Consider the following 12,536-nt stretch of genomic DNA (forward strand, 5'->3'; position numbering starts at 1 on the left):
CTTCTAGCATCACAACATCTCTCCATTGCAAGTCTTCTCGATCCCACAGCTGGCACCTTGTGGCAGGCCTTCATGTCTTCATGTCTTACTGCACAATAGCTGAGGCTAAAATAAACTCTGCAAAACCTATGAGCTATTACAACCTAGAATTCTTTTTTTGCCAAACAACTCCAGTATCTTTACCAAGGAAAATCCAAAAGTGATCACAAAGTGCGAAACAAGTGAACCAACAACACTATACATAGCTTATTTGTTTATATATATATATATATATATATATATATACATATAGATAGATAGATATACCCATATTGCAATTTTATTTTAATCACACAAATGAAAAGTTAGCATGTAAGAAATTTAAGTGATACAGCATGGTAAAAATAGCAGAGAACAAAGTGAAAAATAAAATCTACAAAGGAGACACATCTAAAACATAAAAATTTAACATTCATCAGAGTTCCATATATAGCTTTTTTGTAAAATTGTTGTCCATGAGCTCCTTGAGGTCAGGCACTATCTTTTACCTATTCCCTGTACTAGCACAGTATCTGGCACAGTTGACAGACCTCAGTGTAGACTGCAGTTTATCCAAGGCTTTCATCCTCTGTGATTCTCCTCAATGTCTTTCAAAAGGATGGCCCAATATGATGGAAGCTCCTTATGGATCTTTCCATATTTCATGTATATGGGTTCAGCATTTAGGGTTATCCATTCATCTCTCACTCAACTATGTGATCCATCAACCTCCTTCTCTGGGCCTTTTTGATGATAATAATGTTTCAGAATCACTCAAGTATTTAAACATATATTAAGCACCAACTTACTATTTGCCAGGCAAATTCTGCATACTTGAGATACAGAGACAAAAATGTAGTAGATCCTGCCCTCAAGGAGTTTTTATTTTATTGAGCAAGAAAAAAAATATATACACATAAAATACATACAGAGTAAATTCAAGGTGCTTTTGAGACGGGGGCAGCCAGAGGCATTGGGGAAAGCTTCCTCTTGGAAGATGTTTAAGGTCAACTTTGAAGGAAAGAAAGGACTCTAAATGTATTTCAGATACTGAGAAAGGGAATGTAGGATGTGAAAAGGAGCTTGAAGGAGGGACGACAGAACATGTGAACAGGAATAATGCACAATAAGTCTGCCAAAAGAATTACTTCAATAATCAGAAAGCGATCTGTGAGGATTATGAAAAAGGTCTGACAAAAATGTTGTTGTTTCAGTCAGGTCAGCCTCTTTGGGATCTTTCTGGCAAAGATACTGGGAGCGGTTCGCCATTTCCTTCTCCAGCTCATTTAACGGATGCGAAAACTGAGGCAAACAGGGTGAAATGACTTGCCCAGGGTCACCCAGGTAGTATTTGAGGGTGGATTTGATCTCAGAGGATGAGGCTTCCTGACTCTAGGCCCTGTGCTCTCTCCAATTGTGCCACCATAAGATTGTTACCGGTCTTTGTCTAGCTGTAAGTCCAAGTCATAGTCTGAGACTCTGACTTCCTTTAAGTCCAGAGAGCTCATGGGCACATGGATGGAAAGGACCTTAGAAGGGGAGTCCAGCCCTCTATTATATAGGTGATGAGATCTGGAACATTTTAATTCCCTCGCTAAAGTCCTACAGCTAGTAAGTAACAGCATTGGGATTTGAAGTCCTGATTTCTGTTTTCTGACACCAAAGCTCGGGCCCTTTATACTGCCTTTAGGGTGTAGCAGTCCAGATGATTGAGTTTCCCTGATGAAGCAGAGGGCTGAGAAGCCAAAGCAGAAAGTTTATATGCTCTTGTCCTCCCTCTGACACCAGTCATGTGTCTGTGGACGCATCATTTTACTACTTAAACACCATTTTCCCTCCGGAGCTCTTTGTGTATCAGATCATCCGAAGCTGGAGCAAGAGGCCTGCATCTGTGGCTTCCAGGCATTGCTAAGGGAATCTGTCCTTCCTTATTGCCCGCCAAGGGGAGGGATGACCGAGAAGGGTTGCCACTGTGGGTAAGGAATGGGGCCGCAAGGGAGTGCCAATGAGTGGTGATGATGGGGCCTGCGTCTCCTGGTATTGGGTAGTGACTCCTCACAAAGTAGAAGATGGAAAGCATTTTAAAGAAACAAAGTCAATGTGGTTCAAAATCCAAACAATCAGAAATGTACTCTTTTCCATAAGGTCCAGGCAGCCTATTACACATTCTGACTGTGTTTCCAATCTTCCTTTCTAGTCCTTATAAAAGGTCTGGTAGGTGGCACAGCACAGTGGATAGTGTCAGGGCCCGAAGTCAGGAAAACTTATTTTCCTGAGTTCAATTCAGCTTCAGACACTTATGAGCTGTGTGACTCTGGGCAAGTCACTTCACCCTGTTTGCCTCATCTATAAGATGAGCCGGAGAGGGCAAATCACTCCAGCATCTTTGCCAAGAAAAGCCCAAATGTGGTCACCGGGTTGGAGATGTCTGCTCATGCTAGGCTCCCGGATAAGACGAGCCTACTTTTAATCTGTTTGGAATTCCCTGGTGGCAGAGGCTTTGATTCAAGTCTTTGCATTGTGGACAAGGTGGAGACAAGGGATGGTTTTCATTGGCAAGAATTGCAGCGCCTTGGTGGACTTTTAAATGCAAAGAACTTGGTAGCATTGTAGCTCTAGAGCTTTCCTGCCATCTCCTGACCTCTCCACTCAGCCAATCCTCTTCAGTATGTAACAAAGGCAGCTTCATTTTATCTGAAGCTCCTAGACAAAAATCAGATAAAGAGAACGCAGATGTGTGCGGATAGGAAAGGTGACCACTGATGCTTCCGTGTGTGCAGCCCAGTGGCCATTTAGGAAATGGTCTGGTTCTCCATGCAGTGGTCACCAAGATAAGGTTGCGACTTTTTTGTGACTATCTTCACCGTATGTTAACCCTTTTGGCTACCTGAAAAATGTTGGCCTTTTCTTTGACATTAAGTGAGTTCAGTACCCTTGATTTCCCCTAGAGATGATGATTCTCCTGCACCTTTTTGTTTTTATTCTCTTCTTTCCTCAAAGATTTATTTATTTTGAAGAACAAAAATTTACAAATGTATTCTTTCACATGCGTTCTTTCTGTTTCCCTAACACTGCTTTGAGCTTCCATTGAGCATTGAAAAGAAACAGCACACAAGGAAAAATCTCTTACCATAGTCCCAACTAAAAACTCATCTTCCCCGAGAAACCTTTCCCAAACTCGTAATTTTAGTTCTTGCTTTCTCTTATTTATCAGGTTTATCCCTTGTTTGCACATATTTGTTTCCCCCTCCTGGATTATGAGCTCCTTGAAGGGCAGGGACTAGATTTTGTCTCTTTTCATCTCCGCAGCACTTAGAACAGTACCGGGCACATAGTAGGTACTTAATAAATATCTACTGATGGTCTGTCAGGCATAATCCTGCAAAGTCAATTCCCGTAGGGCCAGCTCCAAAAACCTACGGCATTTTTCCTTTTAGGTGCGTCACTTCTCCGGCACAAAAGGCTTCGGACAACAGCATGTTGTTGTCTCAAGTGCCTCCGGGGTGGTAATGTTTGCAGGCAAACCTTTGGAATAGTAGCGCAGGCCAGGAAGTCTGCAATTTCAGAGCAGTGAATAGTGCCTGTAACATGTGAATGCACACCCTTCTCCCCGGACTTTCTCATGCAGACTGCAAAGCAAATGAAGGAGATGGAGGACCTTGGAAAACCGTTCTCCAGCCTTATGTGGCCTTGACACCATTTAGTCCTGGATTTTGCCAGTCGGGAGTCAGGTAGTCACCGCATGCTCCAACCTCTCCAGCTGCTTTTTCAGCATGGACATTTGCACCGGAAAAGAACATTTTCTTATCTTGGTTCACAGCCCAGATCAGTGGGTTTCCTAACAGAGACAGAATCACCTGTGAGAACTGACTGCTCCCCACCTTTTAACAATGTATTTTTATTGATATCTTCTTTTTCTTTACATCCTCATAGGTACCTGAAGTGCTGTTACCTCCTCCCAGAGAGCCGTCTCATATCACAAATAGTATATTGTAAAAAGAGAATTGGGATATCGGTGCTACATCGGGAAAACTCCCAAAGCATGTGTAATGTGAAACGTTTGGAGCTTTCCTACCTCCCCAAAGCCCGGGTTAAGGGAGAGGCTTCTCTCACATATCTTCATTACAGTCCTGCTCCATCTTTTTAGTTCTTTTTGGGTGGGCTTTCGGTTTTGGTTTTTTTTGTTTGTTTGTTTTTGTGTGTGAATCAACTGAGGCTAAGTGACTTGCCCAAGGTCACACAATTAGGAAGCGAGAAGTGTCTGAGGATGGATTTGAACTCAGGATCTCCTGACTTTCTGGATTTAGAATATATATATATATATATATATATATATATATATATATATATATATATATATATATATATATATATATATATATATGTATAGTTCCTCTTTAACCCATTCCCAGTGAAAGTACAGTTCCATACCTACCAGCCCTCCCCCCCCTCTAATTCTCTGTGATAACAGTTTTTCCTCTCACACCTGCTTTGGGTACTATTATTATTCTTTTTTATCTTTTCCTACTCAGTTTTGCTTTTTAAAATCACACCTTACTCAGCTCTACCCAAATCATTCTTTTGAACTACCAAATGACTAAGGAAAATCTTAAATATACAGTTTACATTTCCATTTATAAAATATAAACAGTTTGTGCTTATTAACTACCTTATAGTTACTCTTTGACATCTACCTTGTATTTCTCTTGAATCTTGTAAGTAAAATTTTCTATTAAGTCAGGTCTTTCCCCAACAAAATCCTGAAGGTCTAGCAATTCATTGAATATCCACTTTATTTTGTTCAGGATTATGCTTAACTTTGCTAGGAAGATATTTTCAATCACAACTCCAGTTCTTTTATATATATATATATTTATATTTACATTTATATTTTTATTTCTATTGAATCCTCTAAGACCTGCAGTATTTTAGTATAGCCACTACTTGGTTTTGTGTGATTCTAATTGTAACTCCATCATATTTGAAGTATTTTTTCTTGCTGCTCATAACATTTTCTCCCTGACTTAGGAACTTTAAAATTCAGCTATGATGTTCCTGTAGGTTTTCCTCACAGGATCTCTTTCATACATTTATTGGTGGGGATTTTTAACCTCTACTTTCCCCTCTTGTTCTAATATTTTCAAGTTCTAATATTGTTCTAATTTTCTTTATTTCTTGTATGATTTTATCAAGATTCTTTTTTGATCACAGCTTTCAGGTACTCTGATTATTCTTATATATTTTTTTCTTCTTGATCTGTTCTTTATCTTATGGGTTGTCTTTTCTTATGAATTGTGTTTTTTTTTTTTTTATGAGATGTCTCACTCTCTTCTATTTATTCATTCTTTAGGTTTTGTTTTATTATTTCTTGGTCTCTTATAATTTTACTGGCTTCCCCTTGCCCAATTCTAATTTTCAAGGAGTCATTTTCTTCCTTAATATTCTGGATCTTATTTTCTAGTTGATTGACTAATGATTCCATAATCTTGTTTTTCTTGGATTACTATTTTTAATTTTTTTTTTACTCTATCCATCCCATTTGATTTGCAAAGTCTTTTTTTGAATTCTTCAAATTATTTTTGTGCAGATGACCATATGACATTACTCTCTGGGGTTAAGTGACTTTTTTTTTTTTTTTTTACTTTATTGTCCTTTTCTGAAGATGAACCTCCATCTTCCATATTATATAGTAATTTTCTTTGCTCAGATTCTTTCTCCTTTGCCCTACACATTTTTAAGAATTTCTTTACAGCAGTTGTTAGTATAATCACCTGTAGTCCTGGGGTGTGGGAAATGGTGCCTCTGGCCTCAAGTCCTTTTTCGGTTCTCCCCTCTGGCCTGGAATGGAAACCAAGAACTACACTCCCCTGTAAGTACTCACGGCCAGTACAGCCCCACTTCACTGCTTCTGTACTCATGAGACATGTGTTGGTTCCCTTTTCTTCCAGGCTATCTTCCAATCCAACAACTAGTTTGCTGTTTCAGCAGAACAAACCTGGAAATGTTTACACTTTACACAGACCAAACCTCCATGCTGGGATCTTTCTTCAGGTCTTCTCTGGTTTTCCCAGGAAGACAACTATTCTGCCCAAATCTTTGTTTTAACTGCTCTAAATTCACCCAGAGGCACTTATTTTGTCTTGTTTGTGAGAGACATCTGGAGAAGTTAGAATTTTCTGACCTACTCTTTCATCTTCCTAGATTCCTCTCCCTATTATATTTTCTTTTGATTTTTTATTATGTTGTTCTTTCTTTTACATTGTTATAGTTATTGTGTATATTTTTTCTTGGTTCTGTTTCCTCAAGAAATTAAATGAGAGTTAAATGTATTGGCTTATTCTTAGTTTCTTTTTCTGGTATTTTGAACCAATTTATCCATCAATCGAGAACCACAAATAAAGGGAAAGAATCATGTTGGTTCTATGACATTTATTCAATTGAAAGAAACTCTAATTTGCACTTTTATATCAAAATCCTGAGAAAAGTCACTACATTTTTCTTGTTTCTACTGAAATACTAGGCACATGGTTTTAGATTCTTTAACAACAAAAGGAAAGATTTTGAATCTTGTGGCTTTAAAGACTGAATTGAATTTATTTAACTTCAACAATCTCCATAATGAAGAAAAAGATGAGGAGTGGATCCAACGTATTACACTCAAGAAATGCTAAAAAAGCATACAACTCCATTGGGCTAACCACATTGTTTGAACGCCAAATGTATGCTTGCCAAAAAGACTGTTTTATAGAGAATTCACACAGGGCAAGAGTTCACAAGGTAGACAGGAAAATCGATACAAGGACACTCAAGATCTCTCTTAAGAATTTTAGAATTGATTTTATGACATGGGAGACCCTGGCACAGGACCACATGATGTGCCCTCATCAGAGAAAGGGGCTGTGCTCTTTAAGCAAAGCAGAACTGAATTAGCTCAGAAGAAATCCAAGATATTCAGTTAGAAAGCCTACCCCAAACATTCATAGGGACTACTTGTGTCTGACCTGTGGTCATATTTGAGCTCATATTGGTCTAATCAGTCACAGTCAGCCACAAGGTTACTGGGCTCTAACACAGTGATGTCATGTTGGTCTTCGAGAACAAAGGACAACAACCAACCAACTCAAGGAATGCACTAGATACCCTTAAACACACAACTCTCCAATTTCCTTCTGTTTCTGATGGAATTGTCATTTTTCCCAATACTGATATCAATGTGACATCAATTGGAGGTCTCTAAAATTCTATTACATAAAAGTCTTCCAAAACAGAATGACAGTTTAATATCGTGTTTCCCTGTAGCAATATGCCATTATTATATATTAAAGTAACCTATACTATGAGTTGAGAGCAACATAAATACAGTCAGGTTCCATGACACTTATTTGACAACAATGTGGCAGTGAGCATTCAGATATGTATATTGGCCTCTAGAGAATGAATTTATTGTTTTGCTGAAATATCAGATATGCATCAGACCAGATTTTAATGTTTTCCATTAAAAAGAACAATTTTTAAAGTTAAATAATATTTTTAAATAGTTCAAGTGAAATAATTTAAATTTTAAATAATAGCAAAATTGCTTTAAGTCAGGAGGAATATAGAAAAAATATCTCTGACAAGACACAAATCATTTCTCAAACGTTTTGATTCATGGAGCTTTTTCTTCAAGAAACCCACAATTCCCTGTCTAGATTATAATATGACCTGAAATGGAAGGATGGACAGGTGACTTGGTGAGTGTCAACATGAAATTTAAAGACAGTGTCTTGCTAACATCTTGTTGTATTGGGATATATAACCTGTCTTACTGATGGGGAACCATAGAGAAACAAAGCAAATTAAATGAACTCTAGGCCATTTATTTGATTGCAGGAAGGTCCCCGTTTCTACATCACTACTAAGGTGCCTCTGTGTTTTGTTTTATTCAAATACTAGTTACTTTCTTCTAAGCAGTTTTTTTGTTTGTTTTGTTGTTTTTTTTCTCCACCCAAGTCAGTGGTATTCTCCTCAAGAATTAGAAAAGAACCCTCTTCATCAAACTGCAAGAACAATCATACTGATGAGTCAGAGGATTAAGGCCAGCCCAGGTTTTCCCTGTATCTTGTCCTCCAACCTATGGCTGTATAAACTTGGCTCACCGCTTCTCTGTTCTGTCCCTTGAGAACAGTATACACCCCTGGAGATTACAGGGAAGTGAGGAAACAGTCAGGGTGACTCCTGAGATCATGAAAAATGCTTGTTATTGCTTTCATCAAAAAATATAAACCCTTGCCCTCAGATTTCTAAGTGGAGTTTGTTCTTCACATCTCCCACCTGATTCTCTCTCTTCACATCAGCTGCCATTAAGTCACAGCTGAGGAAGGCAGGCGTCCCCGGCAAGTGGCACCCAAGCAGCAACCTGAAAACAAAGCTTCTCCCCCCTTCTTCCCCAACCTCCCTCCCCCTTCCGTGACTGGCCTTGGATGAAAAAAGGAGCTCCGGTCCTTCAAAAGAGACGGCTAACAAGGTAGGGTGATAATTTCTTCACATGTAGTTTTAGTTCACTGTGTTAAGGAAAACAGAAAACATGAGATGGCTACTTTTTGGCTTCTCCAATTTAAAGCGAAAGTTGAGCAGCATCCCATAAAAATAATTAGATAAGATGGGGTAGAGCTCATCAGCAGATTAGAAAGACAGATGATATTATTTGAAAGTGTTAAAATCATTAGTAAGAATTGGAGGATTATTAATCACTTTGGGACAGTTGGTTGAATTTTTAGGAAACAATGCTATTCTCAGTGTCCCAAAAGAAGGGATGACCGATAGAGATAAATGGGAACTAGCAGGTAAATAATTAAGTTAATATTATCCAAAAACCAGAAGAGGTGGCTTTGGCCACAAAAGTAATTAAGGTCCAAGCATCCTGTGGCACTATGGAGGAGGAAGAAATTGTGGGAATGTTAACAAAAACAGAAGTTAAGAATGAAGTAAGTGATGAGGTAGCTGAAGTTTCAAAGATTTAGGAACATGGAAAATAACAGGAAAACAGATCGGGTTCATCTGGGATTTTTAACTCCTTTCTTGGGGATCCCCTATCCAAACCTGGAAGCAGACGCCATGCCAGAACTTCTGGTGGCTTTCATGTTTGCCTCTGGATTTGGGATTTTCCCTTAAAAGAAAGAACCCAAAGAGACCTGGGGTAGTAAATGAACACCCCCCACACACTTTTTATCTTTCTGAAATTGGTAATGAAGCATTGAAATATAAAGGGAAGAAAATTGGGAGGAGCTCCCAGGAATAATTGAGTATATCAGGCCTAAATCTGTATGAAAAAGCTTCTGGGTGTGTCTGTAGGTGTATGTCTGCTTTGCATTCTGTGTTCTGCCTTAAAAGTTAGCAAGCTTGTGAGGAATAAGAATGCAGCCTCTGTATTGCTGGCTTGGAAAAATATCAGGCTGAACTGTTGGAATTGGAATTCATTCAGAGTAGTAATTCTTTCAGAGTGGCTCAGAATCTTTGATCAGAGTAAGGTAATTTGGGAGCTAATTTGGGGGTCTTGGAGATTAGGATAGTGCAAGGAAAGAGAATCTTTTTCTTCTTCTCCCTCTCCTTCTGGCCGACTGCAGCAGCTTTCATGAGAGGGGGAGAGAAAAGGAAAAATATGTTTAATATAGTGAAATAGTGAGAGAGTTTAAGAAAGTAGAAATGAGAAGAGCATAGACTGAAAGAGATTAGAGAGTTGGGGAACTTTTGAAAAAATGGGACAGCAGTGTGCTTTAAAAACTCTTGTGAGCAAGGAGCCTGTAACTTTATCAGAACTTAGGTGTGTGGAATTATGCCAGGAAGAACCTCAAGGTAAAAATCCATATGAAGCAAGAATTGGCACTTAACCCTTTCCTGGCTTATAAAAGACAGGAGGTTTGTGGGAATTGGGAAAACAATTATGCGGGTAGATTTTAAGGAATCTCACAAACTAAAGTACTGGTTAATTTTTAGATAACTTTAAAATTGGCATGTGTGTCAAAATTGGAAATGTAATTGATTGTGATAGATTCGGTTCTACCTGAATTGGTTTAGTAATGGCTTCCTTCTGAGATTGTAAAATCCAGATTTGGCTTGTTATTAACTGAAAAACCAATAGGAGGTGGAAAATGTATATAAAAATCTGTTGCTATCATCAGCCTTGCTAATTCAGTAAATGTGATGTAGAAGATTGGATTTCTCCCTTTGCTTGTGAATTAAGAGGACTATTGGTAATTACTGTGCATGTGAAACAAGAGAGATAAGCAAGGCATCATTACCAAAACAAAATGCTAAAATATTGAAATAGGAAAAATCCTGAAGGGAATGAGGGCTATTTTAAACCATATGTTTTAGGAAAAAATTCCTATAAATCAAAGACACTTTTGAACAAATGAAATTATGCATATTTAGCATTTCCAGTCAAGCACTGCATCCTTTTTAAAGATCTTTATGAACAATCTTTGTCACACTGGTGTGGATAGAACACTGGCCTCTATCAAAGGAGAAGCTAAATGCACTATATATCAACTAGTCTCTGAGCAACTTAAACAGAATATATTGGATACTCTACTAGCTCTTGGAATTCTCCAATATTTGTAATAAAGAAAAAATCAGGCAAATGGTGAATGTTACATGACCTTCACACAATAAATGATACCATGGTCACCATGGGCCCTTTTCAGCCTGGCCTTCCTTGCCATATCATGGTGCCTGCTGAATGGCCCCTGAAAGTCATTGTCTTCCAAAGGAGGATAAACTTAAAATTGGCTTTACTTTTCTTAGTATAAAAGTGGAGGGACCTGCACAAAGATTTCAATGGAAAGTGTTACCTCAAGATATTAAATATAATTTTACAGTGTGCCAAAAATTTTGTTAGCCATGCTATTTTATCAGTCAAACCGAAATATCCAGATTCCAAAATAATTCACTATATGGATGGTATTTTATATAGTAGTAAAGTTGTAAACAATTTCAATTTTTTTTTTTATCCATGATTTAGAGCAAGTTTTATATTCATGAGGTTTGGTAACTACACCTGAAAAATTCAGAGACAAGCCTCTTTTTTATATCTTGGCTCTCTCATGGATTATCAAATAATCCTACCCCAGAAAATTTGAGACAAGAACAGATTCTTTACAAAATCTTAATGATTTTCAAAGATTGTTAGGTAATATTGACTTTGACCTATACTACAGATACCCATGCATCAACTTTCCCATTTATTCTCCACTCTATAAGGAGACCTCTCATTAAAACTCTCCTAGAACTCCATCTTCAGAGGCAAAATGTGAACTATATCTTGTAAAGAAAAAATTATCTGAGGCCCAATTAATAAAAATACTTCCTAATGAAAAAGTACAAGAAGCAATATTTGCTACTCCTATGCCCCCTACTGCAGCCCTATATCAATCACAGGGAATAATTGAATGGATTTATTTCCCCCACCAATTCCTTGTCACTCATGCCATATATCACAATGGTAACATCTCTAATGAATAAATTAAACAAACGACATCTCCAATTTACCAGTTCTTGCTAATCATACATCAACCATATGCAAAATCTCAAGTAAAGTCTTTAATATTTCGGAATGAAGAGTGGCAGAATTTATTTCTACTTAAGTGCTAAGATAGATAATCACAGACCCTTTATAAAATTACTCACCTTTTGTGAAAAATATCAATGGATATTTCCAAAGATAAAAAGAACTGTCCTGTTGAGTCTGCTTACTGCATTTACCGATGGTTCTAGTTCAGGAAAATCGGGATACTATAAAGATAAGAAATATAATGTCAAACAAAATCATGACAGTTCAGCACAAAAGGCTGAAATCTTAGTAATAATCCTCCTCCCTAAAGATGTTACAGAATCCCTCAACATTTTTTTCTGATAGCAATTATATAGTGTATATCTGTTCCTGCAGTTTAAAGGGATTCTGAAAATAGTAGTCTATGCCTTTGTCCCTTTGAACATGGTTAATAACTGAACATGTTTTGGCTATAGGAAATATACAATTTGGAATTTTTTAATTTCTAAAACTTGAGTCTTTGGTTATTGATTACTGAGTATCTTAAAGCAAAAATATTTGTGTAATGTTGAATTTAAAACCATCTACTCAGATATCAAGATAAGCTATGAACTTCGGGGGATGAATCTCTGACTGTTATCAATGCAAGATTACTATTATCAATACTTATTTAAAATGTGTGATCCTTAAGAGCTAAACTTGCTATTTTAGGATGAAATTTCTTAGGATTATAATGAATATTGTAATATTGTTTGGAGTTTTTGAATTCAAGTATCATTGTCTGGTAGATCATCGAGTCAGTAGTCCACCATCTGAGGGACCTTCATCCATTAGACATATGGCAGATGGATGTCACTCATTATCCATCTTTTGAGCATCTTCACTAGATACATGTGATTGTGAATACCTTCTCTGAGTTTGCTATGGCCACCTCCCAAGCTGGAGAAGTTGCCACCTATATCATTGATCATTATTGTTTTGTTTTATT

The 12,536-nt window shown here is 37.5% G+C and overlaps 1 long non-coding RNA gene across 1 annotated transcript in view; it reads right to left on the reverse strand.

The window, feature by feature from the left end:
* Positions 1-5,641: 5,641 nt before the first annotated feature.
* LOC141548883 (uncharacterized) overlaps positions 5,642-12,536 on the reverse strand; it is an 80,123-nt gene continuing 73,228 nt past the window's right edge. The window contains exons 4-5 of the long non-coding RNA XR_012484141.1: positions 11,686-11,790; positions 5,642-8,561 (exon numbers count right to left, since the gene is read on the reverse strand). This is a non-coding gene — a long non-coding RNA (uncharacterized LOC141548883). The remainder of the gene's footprint in view (positions 8,562-11,685; positions 11,791-12,536) is intronic.

Source organism: Sminthopsis crassicaudata, chromosome X, assembly GCF_048593235.1.
Source record: "Sminthopsis crassicaudata isolate SCR6 chromosome X, ASM4859323v1, whole genome shotgun sequence".
NCBI classification, from domain to species: domain Eukaryota; kingdom Metazoa; phylum Chordata; class Mammalia; order Dasyuromorphia; family Dasyuridae; genus Sminthopsis; species Sminthopsis crassicaudata.